Source organism: Haliotis cracherodii, unplaced genomic scaffold (genome assembly GCF_022045235.1).
Source record: "Haliotis cracherodii isolate W230 unplaced genomic scaffold, xgHalCrac1.p SCAF_4, whole genome shotgun sequence".
Classification (NCBI taxonomy): domain Eukaryota; kingdom Metazoa; phylum Mollusca; class Gastropoda; order Lepetellida; family Haliotidae; genus Haliotis; species Haliotis cracherodii.
The window spans coordinates 2,807,237-2,823,340 of record NW_027266297.1 but is presented as its reverse complement, the minus strand read 5'-3'; the positions used below and the strand labels follow the sequence as shown (position 1 = coordinate 2,823,340).

Here is a 16,104-nt window from a genome sequence, read left to right as displayed (position 1 = left end):
TGTTGTTATTTTCAGCGGCTGGGAAATCCCTGTGACGTCATTGGGAAAACACCCTGTTTTTTAATCTCTAACATGAATGTGTTCTCTGCCAGAGTCACGATAGGTATTGTAGCTCTGTACGATCTGTAACAGGTTTAAGATAGTTTCGAAAATCTATCTTATCTTACACTCAAGATATCTTATCTTTGAACGTAAGTTGTTTAGATTTATCTTAGCTAAGATCGTTTCGAAAATCTAGTGAAACAGAGACTTGTGTTCCAATTATATCTGTCTGGCCGAGGCTGCTCTTACTGACGGTGTGCTTCACGGGACAGCGTATATCTCAATCTGTGGTGGATAAAAATGATTGTCTGCATCTTAGATCTGCCATGATCGAATGATAGAATGTGAAATGTATATGCCGAACTATAGAAACAAAATATAAGAACATGTAGCCCTTCATGTCATTTCATTTGATTACATTGCACAACCAACATATTTACAATCACATAGTTTTTGTTTGAATGTTGTGTTTTTGTTGAATCATAGTACATTCGTGATAAACATGAGTTATTGTGTATATACATAGACGGAACTCGTAAATGAATACGACCTCTGAAGCAGTTTCAAGGATAAGGTAAATTAGGATGACTGAATATACAATTTTTCAATTTAAGGATCACAAATTTGCACAAGATATGGTTCATTTCATGATCATGCATACAATTAATTACCATTAATGTGGTGTTGTAAAGTGTAACCTTTGTTAGCGATCGGGAGTATTTATGTAATTCTAAATCCCACCTGCTCTGATACGTGCATTCGGGATTAAATGTGTCTGCTATTAGTTACGTTTTTCTTACACACAAAGGCCAAATGTTATATGAACATTATTTTGTGATCACATGTATTAGCTATCAGCAACTCTATTAACACAATGTAATAGCCTGATGTAGTTTGATACATAGCTTGTTTGTTTTACACCAGTCTACTTTAGAAACGCGAACTCTACCATCTACCTGAACAACGACCCCTCTGCTATCTGCGCCACCCTCCCGAGTCCTACCGCCACCCCAACCCAACTAACTTAACGTGTAACGGTACCGGCAGATACCTCACCATCAGGAACCCGGGGACTCTACTCAACATTTGTGAGTTGGAGATCTATGGTAAAACGTTTGTTACATTTATAAGTACATGTCTATTCTTCTAGCAAAAGGGTGGTCGTGTAGCCTAGTGGTTCAAGCGTTCGCTCGTCACGCCGAGGACCCGGGTTCGATACCCGACATGTGTAGAATGTGTGAAGCCCATCTCTGGTGTCTCCCGCCGTGATATTGCTAATACCTCACTCACTCACTCACTCACTCACTCACTCATCACTCACTCACTCACTCACTCGTGTGTCTCAATGCACTAATTTCAGGTATATTCAGCCAAATTGATCACGTGGAACTTCAAACTGCGTTGTTGTCCACACATGATCAAAATTGGCATTCCCTAACATAGAAACTTAATTTCATTCTCCCTCACACTTATTTGGATACTACATTGACAGTTGTTAACTCTTTATGAAACGTACAATCTGGTTCTGGGGTTGCAATGGTGAAAACACATCATAGGTTGACCCTGTAGTGTGCCCTTTAGTATAAGATATAGACATTATCTGTAAAAAAAGCTAAAAATGGAGATTCATCATTATTGAAGAACAGGCCTCAAAGTTTGATTTTTGCCAGGTAGCCACATGTAAAATCAACAAGACAAGCCAACGGTTAGGTAGCCAAAAACCTTTTTAAATAATCTTTTATCAAATAACTGTATTAATATGTAAACAAGTCATAGCAGTAAGCCTTAAATTGTAAATTAGCGGAAACAGCACTTGATTTTTGTTATTTGTGTCATTTGTGACTCGAACAATGAAACAATTTGAACAATATTTTTCTCTCCAAATTTCCCTTATCCTATGAAGCACACTCTGTTGTCCATACAAAACGCCTTATAACTGACATTGCATTAAAGGGCCGAGTTCAGCCAGTTGTGTTTGTTAGTTTTGAGTGAGTGAGTGAGTATGGTTTCACGCCGCTTTTAGCAATTTTCCATCATTATCACGGAGGGGACACCAGAAATGGGCTTCACACAGTGGGGAATCTTTGGCGTGTGTAATGCTATTTTGAAACTGTGCTAGATTGAAACTGATCGTGTGATAACGTCGATGATTACATTATGCTTTAATTCATTATTGTAAATACTAACTTTGATGATACACAGTTATCTTGTGTTGAAACTGATTCGAGGAAGAAAAACGGAAAAGGATATGCGGATGTATAAGGATGTATAGGAGGTGTCTAAAATATATATTGGCAATATCCAAGGAGCGGCTCAAATTAACATTAATGGTTCAACCATAAACTTAACACTGATATGATGTTTCAGATGGAAACAAAGATATTCTGGAGCAAAAATATAAATAGGTACACGTAAATGAGTCCTCATAAATGAATGCAGGACAAGAAGACAACATTTCTATCGGTCGTGTGTCATTTCCTAACTCTTCCCAACTGTGTCCCTCCCTCTCACAACCGCCTCCATGGTGTAGTGGATGGAGCATCTGGCCAGGGAGCGGTAGGTCGGTGTATCGATCTTCTGGTTGCATCATATCAAAAGAATATAGATCAATGTACGTGTTGTTCCCTGCCTTGGGATCGGCATTAAGGAGCAAGGACTGGCTGGTTTGGGGTCAGTATAAAGTGTCTGAGTGGAGTAGCCATGTTAAACTGCAGCATGATATCTTAGTCGGCTACTATAATAAATACGGCATTCACCCTGACAAGTAGAATCAGCCAAACACACAAGTGCATAAAAGTGAAACAAATCTTAAAGGTGACAGTAAATCCCATTTCACCTCACCTTGGCGTCCTCTCCCTCGCTCAATACAGTAAAATGCTTTATTCTTGTCTTAATGCAACAGTCTGCAGTCCAGGAATCTACGGGGTAAACTGTAACAAGTTCTGTCACTGCCTGGATTCAACTTGTGATCGCTGGACTGGATTCTGTCCTGGAGACTGTAGACCTGGGTGGCGGGGACAGAGGTGTGATACAGGTGAGAAGGTATTAATGTCAGGTTTGGTGTGACTAAGTCAGGGTACTTAACATTACCTAATAACTTGTTTTTTTAACATTTTTATGAACCGACTTCCCACCACGTTTTACAAATCAACACTCATTGATATGCAACATAAATCTTCAGCTCCTGTCTATAATTTACAGCTTGCAACAATACCAGTTATGGTACAAACTGCAATAAATCATGTGCTGAGCGAAAGTGTGCAGCTACAAATTCGTCATGTGACCATCACACTGGAGCATGTGACACAGGGTGTCTTCCTGGTTGGATAGATGAGGACTGCACACAAGGTAAAGACTGTTCAGAGTTTATTGGGAATTAAGGACATTAATTACCAAGTCATGTCGAATGCAGAGAAAGAACACAGGTCACAATAAATCAGTTATAACATGGAAGGACGCCCTCTAAACACCACGAAGAACATCTGAGTGAGTGAGTGAGTATGGTTTTACGCCGCTTTTAGCAATATTCCAGCAATATCACGGCAGGGGACACCACAAATGGGCTTCACACATTGTACCCATGTCGGGAATCGAACCCGGGTCTTCGGCGTGATGAGCGAACGCTTAACCACTAGGCTACCCGACCGCCCCGAAGAACATCTGAACATCTATGAAACGCCTGATGATCTCTTGTGATTCTTTTGTTTCAGAATGTGTCAAAGGAACATATGGAGCAAACTGCAGCAGCCTTTGCCCTGACAGACGCTGTGCAGGAAACTCATCATGTAATCACGTGACAGGGTCATGCGATTTGGGGTGTGAATCTGGATGGATGGGTGCTGACTGTAAAGATGGTGAGTCATTGAAATGAATAATAATTATACGAGTGAGTGAATAAAAAAATAATTTGGTCTAAATACACTTTTCACTTTCTCTAGAATAGGTACATTAATCATTATAGGAAATATAAGTAATATCATATCTCCGCCATCTTATTCCAGAATGTGATGACAAAAATTATGGATCAAACTGTCTCGGCGTATGTTCCTCCAGACACTGTGTAGGGAAGTCTTCCTGCAACTTAACAGGGGCCTGTGACAGTGGATGTGAGACGGGGTGGACACAAGCTGACTGTACAGGTAGTAACATTATGTCACTCATGCCACTCAAAGGGCTATTCGCCATTTTATATCTTTGAATCGTTCTCAATAAAATATGTAGGGTAATTTCTATTACAAAATACGTTTTTATGTCTCAAACGTTCTTTGAAATAAAAACGAAATAAATGCCGCTCATGACATAAATAGACGGAATACAGGGCAACTACCTGTTAATATACTTGACATATACAGAATGTGCGTTTCCGTAGCAGGCCTCGAAACTAGGTCTTAAAGGGAAGTAATTATGTATACTATTTTTGTCGTAAGTGACTGGTTGTTGACGCAAAAAGTGAATGATTTTGTGAGTAAATTAGCTGAATATAAGGATTTTTTAAGTCAAGGATGGAAAGATGAAAAAAATAATATTTTGATTCCAAAAATGGACAAAGAAAACGGACTCTGCATGACGCATGGTTTGTTTAAAATAGAAGTCAGGCAAGTGATATGTTTCAGATATGTTATGTGTATTTAAAGGAAGAACTTGTAACAAATACCAAAGTGTCTCAAGGAACAAAAGGAAGTACTCAACTCAGTTTCACTATTACGAATATTTAATTATTACCGAAACCTACAATTAATCAATATGTATACAAATGCGAAAAAAATCTAGCAAACGAACATGCATGTGGCAAAGCCAAAGATATGTCTCTCACAAATAATCGACATGGCCGAATACTTCATAAGTGTGAGACGTCCGTCCTGGACCAGTCTCAGCTCTCAAAACCAAAACTCTCCCCCAACTCTCACCCCTGGCGGTAGCTATACACCACCTGCACCCACTACCCTCCCATGCCCAAGCCTCTTATACAACAGATCATACATTACTTACAGGGTTACATAAGCTACTCAATGTGGCGAGCATACCAACCCATCACAGTGGCAAACCTAGTGGCAAAACAGGATAAGGAATGTGTACGAAAGCTGTCGAACCCTGAATGGAAGGCTGCAGCATATAGGAGGGAGCATGTACAATGACTGTAAATAGAGTGAGTGAGTGACTGAGTTTGGTTTTACTCCGCTTTTAGCAAGATTCCAGCGATATCACGGCTAGGGACACCAGAAATCGGCTTCACTCATTGTACACATGTTGAGAATCGAACGAGGGTTTTCGGCGTCACGAGCGAACGCTGAAACCACTACGCTACCCACCGCCCTTGTTACAATAGAGAAGTATCAGTAAGGAAGGAGTGTGCCAGTAAGGAAGTACTGGATATGACACAGTTGGGATACTTTATTTAATTTTAAGCTCGGGTTTGCAAACAATGCAGATTTTAAGGAACATTTTGAATACGGTTTTTATTTGGGGTGTTTTCTCCTAATTTGATAATAATTTCATACTTTGAAGTTTACACTGTTTCTTTCATGCTGATTGGCTGAAGTGGTAGTCACGTGATCTGATATTTGGAGTTCACACACCTGTGAACGGAAAGAAATAGTTCACACGATGTGAACAATCTTTTGTGAAATTGATCGTGTGAACTTTTGCCGGAACTACTTTCCGGGTTTCCCCGAATTCTCGATCTGTGTTTACGATCAACTCGTTTTTCTATTTTCTTTTTAATTCCTGCATTGATTCCTGCATACTGGTCTTGCAACATTTCAGTGGACTTATAAATAAATATTTGGTTCTGGTGATTGATATCGTATAGTTGCTACATATGGATTGTCCTTGCGATGATTTGGATATGGAATTGCTATCTTTCAATACTAATAACGCAAGTGAAGAAAATTATTTCTGTAAAATTACTGATGTGAACGAAATTGATATATTGAGCGATTTTGACTTTGATGCCTTGTTTTCGGAAATGACAGGAATCTCGCACAAATGAAAACAATGTCGTACCCTGCTCAGATGTGTCCGCTGACACAGAGCAAACGCGACTGCTCCTGATCAATCCCAAACTAAAACCCGATTTACTATCGTATCCGGAAAAAAATCTAAGATTTTGAGAAACCATAAAACATAAAAAGGTAAAGAATGAAACTTAATTTTTGTTAAAACACCAAAAACTTGTCTACCTTGCGATTGGTGATTGGAGACTAGAAATCTATACTGTTCCGGTTTCTGAGTTGGCCGAGAAGCGGCGGCACATGAGGAGTGAGGGGGCACAGAAATGAAGCTAGTATCAGGTCATACAGTAGGTCCATCTCAGGTGACAAGAAACACCAGATAAGGGAAGTATTACAGCACACGCACAAATCCAAAACTCCAAATATAACACACCTTGACGTTGAGAATTACCACAAAACACACACGTTTCAGAGCACTCGGTTCAACCCCCGCCAGTCCATTCTGCATCGTCCGAATTAGTTTGCGATTATCCAAACACGAGCAACACATTCATTAATTGGTGATATTCCCAATTTGCAAGTGCCATGAGAGGGTTCACGCGTCGGGGTGTTTTCCATAACTGCTCAATAAACATTCATTTTCAACAGCAGTATAAATTTCACGTCACGTCATATATAAATCCGCGCTTGAAGGTTGACCTCGCCTCGGTGCATCGAGGTCATGTTTATATTTTTGTTCACCTTCCTGTAACCCATTTTTTGGATTTGATTTATCCCAAATATTGTTTGTAAATATGTTCAGAGAAAGGAATTATGTTGATATATTTCTAGATTATGTTGTATATATTCAAAGAACTCTTTTCTTTGCGTAACTGAGTATGAGTGGGGAAACGTATTTGACCGAGAGCCGGCAATTACCGACAAAATAACATTGTTGCAATGTTCTTCGCGGAAACCAGAGGACTTCAAATTTAGGCAAACATTGTTGCGATATTATTCAGCGAGACCAGTAAACTACAAAGTATGAAATTATAAGAATTGAACATCAGTTTGGATGGGTTCATGGAAGTGTGAACGATTTAAAAGCCCTGGTTAAACTGGGTGAACCTCCGAGCTTGCGAGCCTCTGAGCTTGCGAGGAGGTTCACACGAACGTTTAACCAGCGCTTTTAAATCGTTCACACTTCAATGAACCCATCCAAACTGACGTTCAATTCTTAAATGAACTGTACGACATCGGCCAGCAGCTGCCAGTAACATGCCAGGAAAGGCGAGCTTATATTTCTCAAATGCTTTCAATCAGGCTTTTACTTCTCTATGACAAACTAGACCGACGCGTGACGCTTCCGCTTCTGAACAAGAATTGAAGGTTGGAAGGGTGTGTTTGGACATGCGATGACCATAAAGGCATATATATCACTATCTCCCTGTAAATTTAACTATGTGTCACTTAAAAGTGAGGATACCAGTGACCGTGCATGTGAGATTACCAAAACACCACAAGCATCAGATAAAGTTTTTCTCACACATCTGAGAAAATATGACTGACTGAGTTGACCAGCCCAGATACCAAATCTGACTTCGAATTCACAAAATGAAGAGGGGCAAAAAACCTCAGAGTTCCCTGATGACACCTCAGAAAGTCGCAAAATACTATCCAAAATCAGTGTTTGAAGAGCACCAGCATCCCTTAAAACTGTAATGTGTTCAACATTGGAGCTGTCACCTTTAACTGCCACGAACCCTTCACGAAAAAAAGTAAGTACTCCTCTCTCACAACAAAAGACATTACCCGAACCACAAAAGGATTGTAACGTGACATTCACAAAAGAATTTGGGGAAGAATGACTGTTTCTTGAAAGCGAGCTTTCTACACTTAGAAAAGATATGCCCTGGCTTGCGGCAATATCTACAAGTAGGCTCTGACGAAGTAGTATGTTTTTTAACATCTGGAGCAGAACTTGACTTTTTGTCAACAAATTCAGAACCAGACTGCCTGTAAGCTTCCAATTCATCAGACTTCAAAACTTCAGCCAAAACAAGAACCTGATAATCAGAACTCCTATCAATAGGTGATGCAGAATATGCTTTCTGAGCTTTCCCCATAAACACATTTTGCAACAACATGGTACACTGATTTTGAGGTCAAACTGATACCCACCTTTTCAAAATGTAAGAAATACTTTTCAACATCACGTTCAGAGAATGTCGGAACAAATCTAATCTGCTTTTAAAGATTAAACAATCCATCACCTGTTGAAGTACGGTGAGAGAGATCATTCTGTCATTCTTTTAGTTCTTGAATCCAAATATTCTCGCTCTTCTTTCTCAGCTTCCAATCTCAATAATTCCTTTTCTTTCTCTGCCTCCATTCATTTTAGCCGAATTTCTATTGCCAATTTTTCTCTTTCAAATTCTGATTTCTTCAAATCAAAAACATCAGTTTTATCTTCAAGCAAGACCAAAACACCATCAGACATTTTTGAGCATAGGGACTTGTTTCGTTGAAGGTTGAGCAACACATTCCTCTACACTGAACACCTTAATTATTGTTGGCTTCACACAATATTAGACAATAAAATGTTTACGAACCCCAAATCTCTGTTATGTGTCGATTCCCAAATTGAAACAAAATGTTAAGCCATAAATCTGTATGTAAAATAATTAGTGTGAAACCAACAAACAACCAACATGTGGTAAACTATCAACAAATGTATTACAAAAGTCACTTGTCCCATGAAGATTCAAGGGTAGAATAGGTCTTCAGCAACCCATGCTTGCCGTAAAAGGTGACTATGCTTGTCGTAAAAGGCGACTAACGGGATCGGGTGGTTACGCTCGCTGACGTGGTTGATGCATGTCATCGATCCCAATTGCGTGGATCGATGCTCATGATATTAATCACTGGATTGTCTGGTCCAGACTCGATTATTTACAGACCGACGTCATACAGCTGGACTATTGCTGAGTGCGGCGTGAAACAGCAAACCAACCAACCAACCAAAATTCACTTGGTTTGCAAATCAATACAGATTACTGCACAGTAATTACAATGGCAGTACACAATAGAGTGGCAGTACAATAACCAATGACATTATATAATATGACGACAGTGGTCAGTATCAAATACAAAAATCCAGTGTAGATTGAAAAAGTCAGTGAAAATAGTATATTCAACCAGATACGGCAGTCAAGCTTCCGGGATAGGCTTGTCATGAAATGTGTGAAAGAAGATGTACGCTCTAGTCCCCTTACATACAGTCTCACTAGCTACTGGAATTTCAAGACGATGCCATCACAACATGGCACTATTCTTAGACTATTCTATAGAACACTCTATCAAAGTCCACGGTATACCAAAAGTTTTGACATCACACCAGCACTAACGTCCACACTCTCACTTGCTTACATTAAATAGTACTACATCTCTGACAACTAAACACTGTCCAAATACATTGCAATAAGCCTCTACCGAATCGCAACAGAAACAATGTAATACAGTTCCAATCATTGTTCAACAATAAACTACACTATCATATAACAACAGTGCCTGTGAACTGCCTCCCTGGAAGGTATGGACCAGGATGTACTCAGTTCTGCAGTTCCCGCAACTGTAAAACATCATCACCAGTGTGTGACGTCACAGGCTCATGCACAGATGGATGCCGGGAAGGCTGGCAGAACGCTGACTGCAGGATACGTGAGAATTAGTTCAAGAATGATGATTGCTTCAATAGTTCACGTATTGGTGCTATTATAACGTATACATGACATCACTCTCTATGCTGAAGCTGGTAAGAATTATATTGAGTTATTATGCACTGGCAGGGCAACACGAGGATAACACACTTAAATGTATTTTTGTTTTAAGCATTCAACTACATTGTATACAGTGTCATGAAATATGTCATACCAACTGAATGTTATATGGTCATTGAATTGAGACTGAAATTTCATAGTTAAATAACATGATTATTGTCCCTCTTTGCTTGAATATTTAATCTGTTTCTTTGTTGTATGAAAACATATAATTGTATGTCTAATGTACATTCTTTGTGTGAAGCATGTCCGAGTTGGCAGTACGGGGCCAACTGCAGCAAGTCTTGTGATTCACGTCAATGTGAAACTTCACCAGTTTCCTGCGATCACGTGACAGGAACATGCGCTGCAGGATGTCGGGAAGGATGGATCGGAGCAGACTGTACCATGAGTATGTTTCTGAAAACACTTATTAGAAAGATACTCTTCAGAAAAGAAACGTAGACGCGACAATGATGTACATATATGAAATACATTTGGTACACATTAACCAAAATGCATAACACAAACATAACAATTCAGAAAAATAACACTACATGAAAACCAGGTGTTCAACGTTGTCAGTTGGCAACTTGCCATGAACAATTTGGCGGTGGCAGTGTACGCGTACACACAAGTAAAGAAACCTGGTCCAAGTGCAAACCAACTTAACGGCTCAGTGCCATTGTGATGAAATTCTACAGGCCCACCTTCTTCCCATTATGAACCATGTTGACTCATCTGTTAACATGCAAGTGCTTATCTCCATGGATCCATACTCTCGTTTCTTTCATGGTCATAAGGCAGTGCTTGCCCTAATGGTGGACACACTACATTGGAGTTTACGATAGTGAACTCGTACTGCTGTTCGGTTTGCAATTTGCCATCACTCATCAGACTCACATATAGAAGTGTGTTGCGCCCAACCACAAAAGACATGCTTATTCGTTCCTATTTTTAAAAGTGGAATAAGAGTGGATATATTAAATCCAAAACATTTACAGACACTTCATTTAGCATTAACATTTTTCAATATGCCTTTAGGTTTGTTTCAGTGACACTAATAATGACACTAATCAGTTATACTGCTGAACTGATGTAGATGTTTTTCAGTTATCCTAAAATGCCAGTATTTGTTGTAAATCACTGTATAACACTGCTGGTTCTATTAAACATCAACAAATAACATGACATAATATGTCATAACTGAAACATGTCTCAATGTACTTCTCTGTCATACCTTTTCATCACTTAATACCTGAACTGCCAATCTTCAGAATGCAAACCTGGAACCTTTGGGCCTGACTGTTCTCGCTGTGGACACTGTGACGTCACATGTAATGTTGGAGATGGACGCTGTCCAGGAGAATGTCTGGATGGCTTTACTGGTGACCGATGTGATATAGATGTCAGAGGTTCGAATCCAATTTAGGTCTTCTTCCTCTACAATCTGTTTTTTTTTATCCGCATTAACGCTGCTATGTATTATGCATTAAGTATGCGATCAAACAAACGTTTTATTCACTGTGATTTTAGATACGTTGGCATATACGTTTATATCTATTCACAGTACATGTTAAGCACCAGACTAATGTGACTTTGTATCTTATCCAGTGTCTCCTGTTACAAGTGGTGTCATTGGCGTAGCAGTAGTCATGGCTGTAATGCTGTGTCTGAATGCTGGGTTGATGATCTTTCTGTGGAAATCTGGAAGGTAACTTTTCATAACATTTTGTATTATTAAATAACAGAGTACTGGTATGGAAGTCTTTCCTTGTGGGATGAGCACGAGCATCTATTATATTTCTACAATACTTCTACTGTTCAGACTGAAACGGATACACCTAACTGGCACACACCCCACAGAGGTGAGAAAGACAAACACAGGCGACACTGGAGAGGTTCCTGCTCCTGCGCTCTCTCCTGGCTTGAATGGGGACGACTATACTGAGTTGAATGAGGTCACCAGGGAGAGAGAGAAGTCACATTATGATGTCATTCAGAACAAAGTATATGAAAATAATCAAATCTGAGTAAAGAGTCTTGTATATGTGCTGTGACGTACGCATCATGTTCACAAAGCATCATGTTCTATCTAGAAGTACACATCAAGGTATATATATATAAGGGATTATAGCATGGAAAACTTTGATCCCGTCTCATATATGATCTAAGTACCTTGGTTTTAGTTTTACCCCCCTTTTTGGTAGTTTTTACATATTATATGTAGCGTTGTGCAGCCCTTAAGGTTAGCATAATATACATATGACGATCATTGTGATTTATATGCGTTATGTCACTACTAAACAAGAATTGAATCATTTTCCATTTTTCATATTTTAAGCTACATATGTTTCGTATTCAAATTAATTTAGTCGAATATATGACATTACCATACTTCTGTTGCTGAAAGTGAAAATCAACAACACTTACTGTGAATATGGTGAATAGTGCAGTAGTGGGCAATATCGGCTACCAGTACTTAAGGTTACACAGTCAAAACGCTGACATGAAGTAAACTGCTCTCAGATCAGTAAGTAAGATGTACGTTTTTGTATCTTCTGTTGCACCACAGCTTCAATAACACACTAAGGACACACAATTCCGATACAATGTTAGCCAGACTAACAATTTTATGTCTAACAGTTTTTTTTTTAAGGAATAACTATGATGGTGTTATATGCTAAGTTCTTAAGTTCAGATGTGCCGGGTGTCTTTTGTATGGCAGTATATGCATTACAACGGGCAATAATGTTTGTTTTGGTATCACGCCTCAATATTCAAGCTCTATGACGGGGGTATGTAAATAAAGTGGCTGATATTATGAGCATCTATATCTGCAATTGGGATATGATGACATGTATCAACCAAATCTGTGAGTCTGACCACCCGATCCCATTAGACGCCTCGTGGGATAAGCACGAGTTGCTGGAGCCCAATTCTTCATGGTGAATTACTTATCAAAGCAGTATAAGAATCACGTTGAATACAAAAAGATTTATCTAAAAATTGACTTCACTCATGTTCTTGTGTCAATGTTTTATCACCAACTTACCCATACTTCACCTCTTTCTTTCAATGTATTAAGATGTACCTACGAAGTTGTATCAACTGCGGGTTGTGAATAATTATGTATCATTAACAAAAGAACCATTAACAATTGAATGAAATAATGAAACTTGATAGTTGACGACATGGATATGCAACTTACTCTCTGCTATAACTTTTGTTTCTCGCACGTCTGAGTTTCTCGACTCAGTGGCTTGTTTCGTCCTGAAAATATTTGAATGTTTACAGACAGTCAATGTTTCATTTTTCTAGGTTTTGTGAGGACAATTATACCCGTAATTGGGTGTCCTCAGATCTTTGTTAAGCGGTATCGAAAACTAAGATCTGATTTTAATGGGATTGAGAGTCATCGAACTGTTTGTTCTGAATTGGACAGTGTGTTTTCGAAACGGATGACCTTAAACCGGTATTGCTGGAGCCATGGAACTTTCTTTCCTAAAGCCACTGTATATGTGTGACTATTTCCCCGAACCGGAAGTGATACGATGTAACGGTAGTGGGTATAACTCTCTTATTAAAACAACTGTTAACATATGATTTTCTTGTTTAATACTAAACAGGCATGTGATTCCTGTTCCAAATAGATTTCATTACATTGGAAATTATGTCATAAGAGTGGAATGTATAACTCTCGAGTAAAAGACCACGAACCAACGACCCAATCTTGAGGCACATGCAGCTCGAGTGGCACTGTTGTAATTGCAGGAATACACTCTCATGGTTCACAAGAACCAAACCCCAAATGTCAACAACCCATTGGACATGGGTGACGTTAGCTATCTTCTAGTGACACAACATTTAGTACAATGTGTATTGTATATGAGTTGCAGTGTACACATGACATAATATCGAGAGATATATATTAACCAACATGAAACAAATTTCACACTAAGTTAGGTGTGGGTATATTTAGTAACTACAAACTGCTAATGTGATGTTAACCAAATTGCTGATCCTTGAGCCGCAGGTAGAAGTTGGATAATGTGGGAATGTATTTGTTAGAAAGTCTAAATTAATTTCAATTTCAGTCAGGCCATTCGCAATTTTAGATAATTTTTGCCTCTTCTGCTTATTTCAAAACTTGGGTGGACGATTATATATGGCGGCCTCCACCAGAGCACATGATTTGTCTGGCCAACGAGAACTATCAAATGTTTTGAATTTGAGATCCATTCCCCTATTTCGTGATTAGTCCAGATGCAGCTCTCTCCTACTGCATCGTCATATACTGTGTTAAGGCATGCAGTTACAATCAAGAGCATCCATGCAACTCCTGTCACTAAATGTACCCAACCCCTCTATCCTGTACTGCAATGCTAGATTGATCTCACTGCAACAGTAACTTGTGGGTCATCAGACTCATGTTGCTTCGTGGATATATTCCACTCCACTGGAATGGGGCCTGGTCAATTTCATCAGAGATCAAGGAGCTACTTGACACATTTCAGTAACACATACAGTACATTCAGTAACACTAACACATACCTGAAGTGTTTCTTAAAAAAACTCTCCGCACAATTTGAGAATCTGTAGCGATGTGTAATACATTTTTTGTTTCCCACAGAAGGTGTCTCTTTTAATATCAAAATAACAATAAATATGCGATAGTAATTTTCTATAATATAATTCACACTTGAAAATAGAACTATTGCATGTTCAGATAAAACAATTACAACACTTGCAATTATATCCTAACTCAGCATTGATTTAACGCTCACTCAACATATCTGTGAATTATAACAACTCGGATGTTTGATGGCAGATTTGTCGACATGGTGTGTGCTGGGTCAGTAACCCATGTAGTTTTTTTTGGATGTAACCTGCCTCTACAACAATTGCAGGCATTGCACGTACCAGAGCACAGGATGTAGCTGACAGACAACAGAAAGTTTGTACAATTACAATTACAGACTGTGAAATTACTTGCTAGAAAGGTATGCGTTAGTGACATAAATCGTGAGTAATAAAGAACAGACTAAGGTCAAATTCAGGCTGCGACATAATGTAGTGCCAGAAGTTGATGACATTAAACAAGCCAGCTCTTCACGGCAAAGGTCCCTGTGACGAAGGTTTTCAAGCGCTGGGACTGTAAACATAAAAGGAGGTCACTCCATTACAGAGTTTCCATTCGCTTCCAAATGAAAAAAAACAACAACAACAACTTGCCACAACACAAATGCTCCCAACTGGTCTCCATGGGTATGTCTATTTCGTGCATACATGTCCTGTTCCCAATTCACAATGATGTCATCTTACCCGTGAAGATCTGGGGTAGAATATGTCGTTAGCAACCTATGCTTGCCTTCAAAGGCGACTAAGCTTGTCGAAAGAGGCGACTGACGGGATCGGTCGGTCAGGCTCCCTGACTTGGTAGATACGTGTCATCGTATCTCAATTGCGTAGATGGATGCTAACGATGTCAATCACTGGATTGCCTGGTCAAAACTTGATCATTTACAGGTCGCTGTCATCAAAATGGAATATTGCTGAGTGCGGCATTAAACAACAAATAAACAAACAAACAAACAAACACAGTGGTATTATCACTGAGCACATGATTGCATGTTGGTTATTAACATTTAAATGCATTAAAATATCTGAAATCCACTTTAAGTAGCTGCAATGTAAAATACATTTATTTACATAATATGTTATAAACAGTAAAGACAATATAAACTATAATGACAAAAGTAGTTTCAAATAAACAGCGTTCCATATCTATATTACCGTATTTCAAATGTATATAAAGTTATCCAGAATGTGGGTTGATAATGTCTATACAAATTATGAGGAAGCATTAAGATTATACTGTATACTGTTATGAGGACCTCTTTTCGTCGTTGGGCTAACCACACTTCATTGAATATGAAGTGATGAATAATGCCATATAATTTTCTGATTGGATACAGTTGTCACATCTTCTGTCGAAAATGTCATTCTGGCTACTAAATGACAATAAACATCATGAAGTTTGCTGCTTATATTTTATACCGAGAGAGCTAATGATGTACACTTCACTTGCATCCGGGGATATTTAAACGTCAGTTCCATTCAGTTATTGATGCTCACTCGCATATTATTTAAGTTGGTTGGTTGGTTGGTTGTTTTTTTGTTTAACGCACCAGTCGGCAGTATTCCAGCTACATTGTATATGACGGTGGTCTGTAAATAATCGAGTCTTACCCGAAAATCCAGTGATTGATATCATGAGCATCGATCCACGCATTTGGGATCGATGACATGCA

General features: G+C 38.9%; 1 pseudogene; it reads left to right on the top strand.

The window, feature by feature from the left end:
* LOC139478375 (multiple epidermal growth factor-like domains protein 11) overlaps nucleotides 1-12,378 on the top strand; it is a 34,845-nt pseudogene extending 22,467 nt beyond the window's left edge.
* Nucleotides 12,379-16,104: the final 3,726 nt, after the last annotated feature.